Source organism: Mustela nigripes, chromosome 4 (assembly GCF_022355385.1).
Source record: "Mustela nigripes isolate SB6536 chromosome 4, MUSNIG.SB6536, whole genome shotgun sequence".
NCBI classification, from domain to species: domain Eukaryota; kingdom Metazoa; phylum Chordata; class Mammalia; order Carnivora; family Mustelidae; genus Mustela; species Mustela nigripes.
The window spans coordinates 17,955,187-17,967,282 of record NC_081560.1 but is presented as its reverse complement, the minus strand read 5'-3'; the positions used below and the strand labels follow the sequence as shown (position 1 = coordinate 17,967,282).

Sequence of the window (12,096 nt, the reverse complement as noted above, 5' to 3'; positions counted from 1 at the left end):
CATAGGGTTTTTTTGTTCTTAAAGATTTTATTTGTTTATTTGACAGAGAGAGACACAGCTAGAGAGGGAACACAAACAGGGGGAGTGGGAGAGGGAGAAGTAGGCTTACCGCTGAGCAGAGAGCCTGATGCGGGGCTCCATCCCAGGACCCTGAAATCATGACCTGAGCCAAAGACGGCCGCTTAACCAACTGAGCCACCCGGGTGCTCCACACAGGTCATAGTTTTATGGCCCCTGGACTAGAAGTTAGATGTCATAAAATGCCACGAAGTAAGTGCTATTTATTGTGCCCAAAACCTTGTTAGAAGTAAAAACAAGTTACAGTGTTTGTTGATTAATGCAGCACACGTGTGCATACACACACATGCACATGGATGTGTGTGGATGTGTGTGTGTGTGTGTATATATGTGTGTGTATATATATATATATACATATATATATGTAAGATATACATCTTTTCCCATGGGAAATTAGTTTTGAATTCCTGAGGAGGTTGTGACTACATACTGCTGTTGTGGCCCTCTGGCACCATTCAGTGATGAACTGTATCCATTTCCAAATCACTCTGCCAGAAAGGGCAAAACTAGAGGACACTATGATATATCACAATATTTCACAAATAAGTTCTATTAAATAGGTACCAAACTACAGACCCGAAGAGATGTAAGACTATGATGGCTTTAACAAGATACAGATGTGTGTGTCTCTCTCCCTGTAAGTGTCCGGTGGTCAGTGAGGGACTGGCATTCACGTTCCTTCTACCTTGTTTTCCTGTCAACCTTGGCTTTTGCCTCATAGTCCATGATGGCTGCTCTACCTCCCACAGTCACACCCAAATTCTAGTCATCAAGAAGGGAGAAGGGTGAAAGGAGGGCACAGTTGGTTATAATTTTTAGTTTAAAGAAACCACAGCTTTTGATTTCCAGCCAAGATGGAGTAACAAACTAGATTTATAATCTCTACTCAAACAACAACAGAAACAAAACATATTAAATGATAAATGATGGTTTTCAAGATGGTGGACGTGGGTGACAAAGGGATCCCTGAGAGACAGGAAACAAGTGAGTGAGTTGCCCCAGGCCATGGTGCCAGATGGGGCAATCCAGAGTTGAGGGTTGGGCTGCGAGTCCCAGGAGCCCAGGTAGTTAGGGTTCAGAGGCAAAGTATGGCAGAGGACGGTGCTGCGCGGACACCACTCCAGAGATCTGCAGAGGGTTCCCCTTCCCTGGGTCTCCTCTCAGCCCTGATTACTGCATGTAGGTAAGGAAACCAGCCAAGGCCTGGGAAAGAATCACCTAAGCATCGCAGAAAGACAATTCTCAAGTGCTCAGTCAGGAATTAGCTCCTCTACCCACTAGCCAGAGCAGAAAATCTTCCAATTAGTGGGTAGAATTCTGGTAGAATTCTCACGGAGTCTGACTTTAGTGAGGCAAAATGAGCCCTAGGTTAAACACTGCTCTGGTCTGACCAAAGCTTAAAATAAGACATAAAAGGATCAAATTGTTTCCAAATGGAATGGGATGAATGAAAGATATCAAGTCCTGATCCCTGGAATCTATCAGTGTTACCTTATTTGGAAAAAGGATCTTTGCAGACGTTACATGACATTTAAGAATGCTGAGATGAAGAGATCAACCTGGATTCTCCAGGTGGACCGGAATGCCATCTCAAATGTTCTTTTAAGAAGGAGGCAAAGAGGACACCTGGGTGGCTCAGTCAGTGAAGCACCCAACTCTTGGTTTCTGCCCAGGTCATGATCTTAGGGCCGTGAGATCCAGTCCTGTGTTTGGCTCCACGCTTAGTGGGGAGTCTGCTTGGGGATTCTCTCCCTCTGCCCCTCCCCCTGCTCGTGAGTTCTCTCTCTCTCTCTCTCTCTCTCCCTCTCTCGTAAATAAATAAATCTTTAGGAAAAAAAAAAAAGAGGAGGAGGAAGCAAAGAGATTAGATTCACACAGAGGAGAAAGCAATGGGAAGAAGACAGAACCAGCAATTGGAGTGATATGGCCAATGTTGAGTGCCACCAGAAGCTGGAAAGGCAAGGAAAGATTCTCGCTTAGAGCCCCTGGAGATATCCTGCTGACAGTTTGGTTTCAGACTTCTGGCCCCCACAACTGTGAAAGAATAAATGCCTATGTTTCAAGCCACTAAGTTTGGGATAATCTGTTATAGTGGCACCAGGAGAATACTACACCAAGTAGCTTAACCATACTCCATAACGAGACTCAAGAATATTTATAGGATTACAAAATTATTCAGCACATAATGAGATAAAATTCACAGTGTTTAACATCCAATCAAAAGTGAACAGGCATGCAAAAGAGTTGGGGGGGGGGAGAAAGACAACACATAATGAGAAGAAAAATCAATCAATTCAACTGACCCAGAAAAGACACAAATGGAAAACTCGCAGCCCCACTCCCTTTCTTTTTCAGATCAGGACCTGATGCTGCTGAGGATACAGCTAACATCCAAGCTCTATTACCAAAGGATGAAATGGAGAACGTTGGCAGACAGCTGGCAGTCCCAGCCATCGTAGTAAAAATCTTGTCTCACCCGTTGTATTAGTCAGGGTTTTATAGTTGCAAACAACTGAAACAGATGTGGTCGATTTAAGCAGAAAAAGTAATGAATAAAAGGATATTGTGTATTTCACAGACTACAGAACCAGCCTTAGAAATCGAGCAGGAACAAATGAGGCCTGGCCGCAGTCAGGACCGCAGCCAAGATCTTGCTCCAGAGCCCATCGAGGGAGGACAGTGCTGGATGCCACAGCCTGCACTCTGGAGGCACAAGTCACAGGTGCAGCGGCTGCCCCTAGGAAGTTGGAACTGATGACACTGCTGTTGCCAACCACCAGCAAGGATGCGCCTCACCTCTCCTTCTTTGTATCCCTAGCTCTAGGCTGCCGAGCATGCGTCTGACTGACAGTGTCTAGGTCGCAGTGTGAGCTCCAAGTGCAAGCGAGGTTGGGAGAGTGTCTTCAGTCTGCGACGGGAAGCAAGTTTTCCCTTGCATCCAGATGTACAGGAAAATAGGTCTTCTCAAAACTGGGAGTGTGCAGAATGTGAACAGCCTAATAATAATAGTGATGAAGATGATGATGATGATGATGATAGTAATTGACAAGGATCCATTCCATGCCTTCAGGTCTACCAATGTTAGTAAGCCATGAGAACAGGGCAACGGGGAGATCTTGGCATTAGTGACCCATCTTCTACTCTTAAGGACCTAGTTTTGCCACTCATCTAAGCTCTTCTTTGCGTCTCATTAGTAAAGAATACTTTGTAGTCAGATATATTTGAGAATTATGAGATCATTAGGAAGTAAATCATCTAAATCTGTGTCACTAACTTCCTACTTTGGCTAAATTTTTTTTTAACTAATGTTTGTTCCTTTATGGACATTCTATTGGCTACCTATTTTTGTGTCCAAGAGAAGGAAAAATAAAATCTAAAAGGGTGGCAGGTAGTTAAATGTACTGTTCTTTCCTTTGCACTTTGGTATTTAGTGTAGGGAATGACTTTGACCCTGTTTAAGCCCTGACCAGCTTGCTTCCTGGATGAATTAAGTCCTTGATCTGTGATGATTCTTAAGCAGGCCCTCTCATTCTCCTTGATTGAAGGGAAGTGTTAGATTAGAGAATATCTGGCTGGAAAGGCCAGTGTTTTGGACAGCTGCATTACTATGATTGAAGAGTGATGGAAGACCTCTACGTTGTCTCTATTGCTTTATCCTTTGACGTTAATTCCTTGGACCCTTTCCACAAGGCTCTCATTAAAATACAAAATCACATAAGTGACAACATATAAAACAGTTGTCACTTTGGATACCTTCAAGGAGTGAATTTTTCTAGTAGTAACTAACACGTCTTTATGCACAATTCATCCCATCATTCCTCACAAAAGCCCTGTCATAGGGTGATCTTATGCTGTTCCTTTTCTCCAGATGAGCAAAGTGAGGGACAGAGAAGTCAATAACTTGCCCAAGGTTGCACAGATACTAAGTGGTTTAGCTGGGATTCAACCCCCCCTGTGCCCATCCCCAACACCCACCTTTTAGCCCATGTCCTTTGCTGCTTATCTTCTAGGCGAGCAGTGACAGAAATAGGACACAGAGCTGGTAAATGCTGACATAAGGGAGGGGGGAGCCCAGGTCCAGTGCATGGCACATAGCCCATGGAAGGCAGGCCTAAGTCCAGGTAGGAACTCTTCTGAAGGGACACAGAGGAAGGATTTGGAGGGCTGGTGCAGCATACATCGCCCTTTGGCCAAGGGCTGTCCTTCTTCCTGGCTAGTGGACCTTAACCCTTTTATGCAGACTTGCTCTGACTTCAGGGCTCTGCCTTCTATCAATTACCTTCATACCTAATAAAATTGGCAGACTTTGTCTGCCACCTTGAGATCCAAGGATACAGTGGGGGTAAGAGAGCAGTATCAAGAGGATACACGAGTGATCCTTAAGGAGATAAGGAAAATCATTTGCTACCTATGGAAAGCAAAGTCAGCAATATGCATAACGGTGGGGCAAGCTCCTGAGGACAGAGGATGAAAGCTGTTGGTGCCATTGCTAGCTATGTCTAGATGTCTGGATGGAGAATCCAACTGGGGGATTATGTCTCTGGAAGGTGATTTCTGTGAAACATAAGCCCCAGAGCCTTCTTGCTGGAGAGACAGATTCACAAATCTCCACAAATTAATATTCATAAGCCCAAATATTCACAGATGTGAAGCCACAAATGTTACCACTGCTGCTTCTGCTAGGGAATTTATTAGCCCGAAAGTTAATAATGACATTTAGTTCTGGGGGCAATCCTTTCACAGAGAAGGTCAGACTCCAAACCAGGATTCCAATCTCATCCTGATTCTCTCTCTGTCCCCCCCTCCCTCTCTCTTTCTCCAGCACCCACAGTGTCTGATTCTAAATATAATTCAAGTAACCAGAAACATTGGACGATAAGTAAGGGGGAACTAAAACAAAAGAGCATCGAGCAATCCTTTGGTTTTCCCAACAGATCAGACAATGGTGGAGAAATACAGAAAAGCTTCTGCCAAATCCATCACGCCATGACTCTAGTTTCCCAATTCTTTCATCATCAGAAGAGAGTCGGTCGGGTACTATCAGCAGAAATAGGCTTTACAAGTAGTCATGCAAACACCGCACTGTGATTTAAGCCTCTTAAAAAACCCAGACTTACGGCACTTAGACTGATAACAGATTCTATCTCCAAAACGTCTTCTCTCTGGCATCCTGTCTTTTGAAGAAGCACAGAAACTCGTAATGTGGTGTAGTCTATTTATAAATTTCTGGCCTTATTCATCTTCCAGAATAAGAAAAAAATTAAAACATTGACTGGTTAATACCATAATTAGGAACAACACAAGTTACAAAATAGCAAAGTGGAAGGTAATTTGGGGATTAAAATAGACTTTTGGCTTTCAAGATTCATAAGATTTTGTGTGCAGACAGGCTGGCATTCGTGCGAGGGTGGGTGGGGAGGGGAGACTTGCAGATTTAGAGTGCATAATCCCAAAGGAAAGCCATTCTTTTTTTTTTTTTTTTTAAATGTTGGTGAGATTTGCAGGATTTAAATTCTTTTTATTTTAATTTTTTAATTTTTAATTTTTATAAACATATAATGTATCATTAACCCCAGGGGTACAGGTCTGTGAATCGCCAGGTTTATGCACTTCACAGCACTCACCACAGCACATACCCTCCCCAATGTCCATAACCCTACTGCATGATTTAAATTCTTATTTTATTAATGTTTTATAGGAAGTGTGGAGAGTAAAGACAAGGATGGAGTAAGGGAAAGGAAGAAAAGCATCCTTTAAGTTCCTTGATCTACTGAAGAATGTGCTGGAATAGGAAAGTTCAGTAAAAGTGTCATGTCCCTATTACCAGGGGGTGCTTAGTGGAAAGATGCGACAGGGACAGGGCAGCTCTTTAGGTGTGGTAGAAGTGACTGCCAACAGAAAATTAACCATACACCATGCAATGTAGCTGCTACACAGTTGGGCAGATGAAAAGTTGCATCTCCAGAATGTACTTCCTGGCACATGAGTAGGAATATGTATACCCCTTCTCTGGCCTGAGTGTGCTTCCTCCCCAGTAGGGAAGGGCAACCCTACATACCATGCAGGGATGGTAAAACTGTTGGGCAAGATTTGTTAAGAAGAGAAAGGTTTTTTGTTTTTTGTTGTTGTTTGTTTGTTTGTTTTTGCTGGTGGTTGATTAACCAGAGTGACTTCTTCGACTTTGGGGCTACTGCGTTGTATCCTGGAGATAACATAATCTATACCCAAAACTCTTAAAAGGCATGGGAGAGTGAAGACAAGGCCTCTTTAGGATATAGACTAGTAGGAAGAGTACTATGTGGGTTCTTATCTCAGGGTAAGGGCACAAAACAGCTAATTCTATACCACCACAAATGAACTGCCACAGATAAATGAGACCTTGGCCTTTTCCATTCACATAAAACCCCTAATTTCCTAGCTTATACTACTAAATCTAAGGTCAGCTTAATCACAGGTTGGGATACTATTACTGTGTTTCCACAGTTAAGGTGAGAAGCTATATATATATATATATTTTTTTGAGAAGCTATATTCTTAATAGGTCCCCCCCCCCCAGCCCAAAACTAAATGGATTTGAATAAGATGAAAGCCTAAAAACTAGGGACTCTTTTCATTGTTTTGTTGGGGGCAACCCTTAAAACTTTTACCACCATTTTTTTTTTTAACTTACAAAATTGTAAGGGATGAAATGGACAAGAAGTCATTACACGAATTATAGAAATAGTCAACATTTATCTAATTTTATCATTGAGCAAAGACAGCTAAAGGGGGTAAGTTCTTTTAAGAAGAACCTAAATGTGTTTAAAGTGAAATACTACACTAGCCTTTTTTCCCCTGAATTGGGAAAAAAAAAGGGATATATGGAACTGAACAAGTTGGGAAGGAATGTGTTCATTAAACAAACACCCACCATTTGTGTAACAGTTCTGTCAGAGTGGAGTAAGGCAGGGATCGCTGGTTTATCTTTGACAGTGATCTCATGTTTTAGGTACCTACAGTGACATTATATAGCTGGCTGATGGCTGGGTATAGTGAGTGGATATAAGTTTTACTTTGAATTCACAGTAAATGATAACAAGCACAGGTTTAGCATTTTACTTCTGTACCCAAATCATCCATTGCTCTGAAGCGTGCACTTTGGGGGAGAAAGTTGGATTCTTCCATAACTTCTTTGTGAGTCTGCACCAACCCAAGAGGTGGTTTTCTTAGTAGAGAAAAATACTCAATATTAAATAGGAAACTGACATCTTGAAAACATTTTACAGTGGTGACAGGTGTTTTGATTCAGGAATAGGCTCTTTAATACATCAAAAGCATATTCTCTCCCTTTTATTTTTTTAAAAGATTTTATTTATTTATTTGACAGAGAGATAGCACAAGTAGGCAGAGCAGCAGGCAGAGGGAGGAGAAGCAGGCTCTCTGCAGAGCAGGGAGCCTGATACAGGACTTGATCCCAGGACCCTGGAATCATCACCTGAGCCGAAGGCAACCTCTTAACCAACTGAGCCACCCAGGTGCCCTCTCTCCCCCACTTTTAAAGATTTATTTTTTTAAGTAATCTCTACACTCAACTCACAACCAGAGATCAAAAGTTGCACGCTATACCAACTGAACCAACCAGATGCCCCTGCACATTATCCCGTTAGGCATTACCTTTTGCTTTTTTTTTTTTTTCTTTAAGATTTTATTTACTTATTTGACAGAGAGAGAGCACAAGCAGGGGGAGCGGCAGGCAGAGGAAGAAGTAGGCTCCCTGCTGAGTAGGGAGTCCAACTCTGACTCCAGGACGCAATCCCAGGCCCCAGGATCATGACCTGAGCCAAAGGCAGACACTTAACAGACTGAGCCATCCAGGTACCCCAGAAGCATTATTTAAATATAAAAAATTATATTTTTTGGCTTGAAGTAGTGCTTCCTTCTATATTTGAAGGTTTTCTTGGTAGATATTACTGCCTCTTCCAATATTTCTTCGAAATTCCTCCCTACCTAGATTTTTCTTAGAGGCTGTCTTAGAAGCCCCTTCTGCTAAGAAATAGCCCAGTGGCTGAGACTTTGGAGGATGCAGAACTGAAAATTCTAGGTGAGCACAGATAACCTGGATTGGGATTGGGAGGTTTGAGTTCAGCCCTGCCATGCTTAATTCACTGGGCTAAAACGTATCTCCTCGCCTTCCAGCAGTTTCCTGTAAGCTGCTATCTCAATGCCAAGAGCCATTTTGCCATTGACCAAGTCCCGGTATTACTGAAAGGGGCCGGCCCTCTCACACTCTCGGTGTTCCTGAGATCGCCCCCCCAGCTGCCCAGTGCTATCCCGGTAGGTAGATACGTCTGCGCTTTGCCGCCCCTCCGGCTCCAGCGCCTGCCTCTCCAGCGATTCCTTGGCCCCAGTCCCCATCGGGCATGCCGTGCCTGCAGCTAGCGACGGTACTTGTGAATCTCGCGGCGCCTGTGGTCCCGAAAGCCGCAGTGCCTGCTAGTTCAGGTTGGCAAACTTGGACTTGTACACTCCTCCACTGTCCCAGCAGCCAGGGACTCACACTGAGCGCAGATCTCGCCCCATGCGGAGCTCAGGTCTGGTTTGGCCATGGCCATGTCCACCTCCACAATGGCCTGCAATGACGCCTGCCGCGTGGCCAGCGGCTTGGCCACCTCCGCCTCTTACACCCGGCGCACGAAGGCCAGCCAGTTCAGCAGAGACTCCAGCTTCTTCTTCAGGTCCAGGAGGGCCACCCAGGCGCCATCCACGTTACGCTCAACGGGCCCGACACTCTCGCCTCTTCCAAGTGTGACCGCAGCAGCCGCACCTCTCTCCCCAGGCCGTGGAATCAGCGAGGCCTGCGCATGCGCCGAGCGCGCCTCCGCCTGCTGCGCACGCAGCTGGCGCCGGAAGAGCCCGTGACACGCGACGGGCCTGTGTGGCGCTTCCCCAGCGCCACCACCTCGGCTTGGCGCGCGCTTTTCAGTCTCTGGCGGGTGCACCTCCGCGGGGAAAGTGGCCCTCAGGTCTTCCAACTGCTCCTTCCATGGACGCGGATGATCCTGGGTTCGTCGGTGTGCACAGCCGCCTGTGAACGCCGCAGGGCCTCTGGCGGAGGCCAGGCTCAAACCCAGGCCCAGGCGGAGCGTCGAGGCCGCGCCGCCGCGGGGCAGGGACTGCGAGCCGCCGTGGCCCCCAGCGCTGGAGCGACGCGAGGACAGGCGAGGGCCACCTCCGAACACCTCGTGGTAGCAGGAGGCGCCGCCCACGTAATGGACCCTTTACAGCTTCCTTCTGCTTGCTCACCGGCTGTTCTCTCCTGTCTGTCTGTCTGTCTGTCTGTCTCCCTCTCTCTCGTTGGGAGCTCTTGCCAGCCCTGAAGCTTTGCTCTGTCGTTTTCACGCCAGTTCCCTCTCTTCCTCTCCTTCGCTTCACCACTGGCCCTTGCTCCCGGACTGTAATCATACTCAAGTTCCTCTTATCCAAAACTAGCCAACCAAACAAGAAACCAACCCGACAGACACACACACAACCACACACACAGACACACAACCACTTTCCCTCCATTCTGCTGGCCCCTCTAAGCAAGTGCCTCCCCTATTTCCATCCATCACAGAGCTTCTTTAAAAAGTCCTCTTTGTCAACTGCTTCCATCGGGATACCACTCCCTCGTTCCTTAATTGTAAACTGGCTTCCGCTCTTACCACTCGGTGATTTTTTAAAGGTCACTAGTCACCTGGTTACCAAATGCAGTGTTCCTTTTTATCCTTTATTTTGCCTAATCCCTTTATATGATTGACCCTGTTCCCTCATCCTAATCACCTCCCCCACGCCTGTGAAGTTCTCACCTCCTTAGGCTTCCCTGATAATAATTTCTCACCTCTCCTTTTATCCCTGTGTCTCCTTGTCTTCTGTTCCAGATTGAAATGTTTCCCCTTAGAAGCTGTCCTTGGCCCTCTACTCCATCCTCACTTCTGTGTGGTTTCTTGGGGAGCCCATTCAGTCCCATGGCTTTACTTCTTCCTTGTTGGTGACTCATTTCTGAAAGCCTGTCTCTAGTCCTGACAGCTCCTCTTTGGAAGTTTCCACCCATCTACCAGGGTGTTGCTCTTAGCAGACTCAAATCCAAGTCAGTATTTCCCTTCCTGAACATTTACTTCTTCCCATTTCTGTTAATTAAGATCTTTCCCATTTCGCCAGCTCAAAACTTTGCTAGAATCTTTAATTCCACCCTTTCTTCTCTGTCCCACATCTGAGTAGCGGTCAAGTTCTATTAATTTTGTTTGAAACATGTTTCTTTTGTGTTCATTCTTTCCTTTTTATTCCTGCTCATACCTGCTAGTTCAAGACCTGGCTTCCTTCCACTTCCTTTAAGGATAGTCACCTACTAAGGTGTTGCTGCTTCCGGTCCTACTCTCCTGAGCTGCCCCTTATACTCTGATACAGCACTACCATGTTAATTCCTGAAGCACCCTTCGAAGCTGGTTATTTCCCTGCTCAGACACTTTTACTGGCTCCCTCATACCTAACGCATGAAGACTCAGATGCACACAACACAAGTAGGACCCTCTACCTCTAGCTCCAAACTACCTCTCCAGTTTTATTTCCCATGAGGTTTCCCCGCACCACCAGTTTTGACTTTGAACACCAACATATAAGCACATGCTGTAGTTTTATGTCCAACAGCAAGACACAAAAACTCTAACTCAAAAATGACAATAGTGACCATATTTGTTTATGATTTAGTTGATAACTGAGCTTATTGATTATATGCCATATATAAAAAATTATGACAAGTTCCGAACCAGGTTGGGCCCTGGGGCAGAAAGGTCTCCACTGTGATTCTGCTACTTTGTAATTCTGTCCACGGAAATGAGTTCACCTTTGCTAATGATCTCCTCCTCTTTGGAGCTCACACTGCACTGATCACAGTGTGCTTTGTGTTATAATTACCCCTTACCTGTCTTATTCCTGCTGGGATAAGATAATGAATTATACCCTTCTCCCTGTTTGAGAGGGAGGAGTGGCAGATAAGATCAAAACAATACTTTTTTATTGATAAAACTGGTTCTGAAGAAAGGTGCCTTGTTGTGCTGCAACAGTAGGCTCCCTAAGAGGGACATACCAGAATTTGACAGACTCCTCTGCAGTCACAGGTGGGGTTAGAGCACACTGGGCTCCTGTAGTTGGTGGAGCAGAGCATGCCCATCCCTGGCAGATCATGCCCATCCCTGGCAGATCTTTGTAAGTTCCATCCAGGAACTCGCTCCTCCACAGGGAGGGGTAAGGCATGGGAGAACAGCACAGGGGTGTTTAGGAAAGAACATCTCTTCTAGATATAATAGAAGAGGTCAGAATCCTTTCTGATAAAACTGTGGACTTCTGACGTCAGGGACTATATTTTGTATACATCTTTTTGGTGACAGATGCTTAATAATGTCAGATAATTAAATTATATACCATAATTATTATTATAAGTTATGTATATAACTTATTATATATACTTGTTATTATATACCATCACATTAGCATATAATACATTTGATACAATGTTATACCATAGATTTAGAACATACTATGCAGTTATATAAATAAATTACTTTTATTTGAATTACTTTTATTTGAATTTGACAAATTCAAAAGGCTGCCAGTGTGTAGTACTGGCTTTACCAGAGATTTACAGAGGAGAAGCTCGTTTTTGCACAGGAGAACAAATTATTCTTGGGCCTACATAGCATGGGGAGAGACACATAGAGAAAATGAACACAGTTCTAGTTTCTTTGCATGTCCAAAGGTAATGCTCAAATAAAACAGTGTTTCCCATAAAGAATAATTTCTTAAAATCCTATCCAAGCTGCTAGATTTTTATTTCCTTTCAGAATTCATGAGAAAACATACTCATTTTATTTTTCAAGAGTGAATCATTTTGTACCACCCAGAAACTTCATGTGATGCCCGCCATCTGGATCTGTAGAAAATTAGTGTTTTGAGAGTCACTGTTTTCAATTTTCATTAAGATATTTGGTGTCAAGTAGATGCAGC

General features: G+C 44.5%; 1 pseudogene; it reads right to left on the bottom strand.

Annotated features, from left to right (window-relative positions):
- Positions 1-7,964: 7,964 nt before the first annotated feature.
- On the bottom strand, positions 7,965-11,346 carry LOC132016256 (alpha-internexin-like; annotated as a pseudogene).
- Positions 11,347-12,096: the final 750 nt, after the last annotated feature.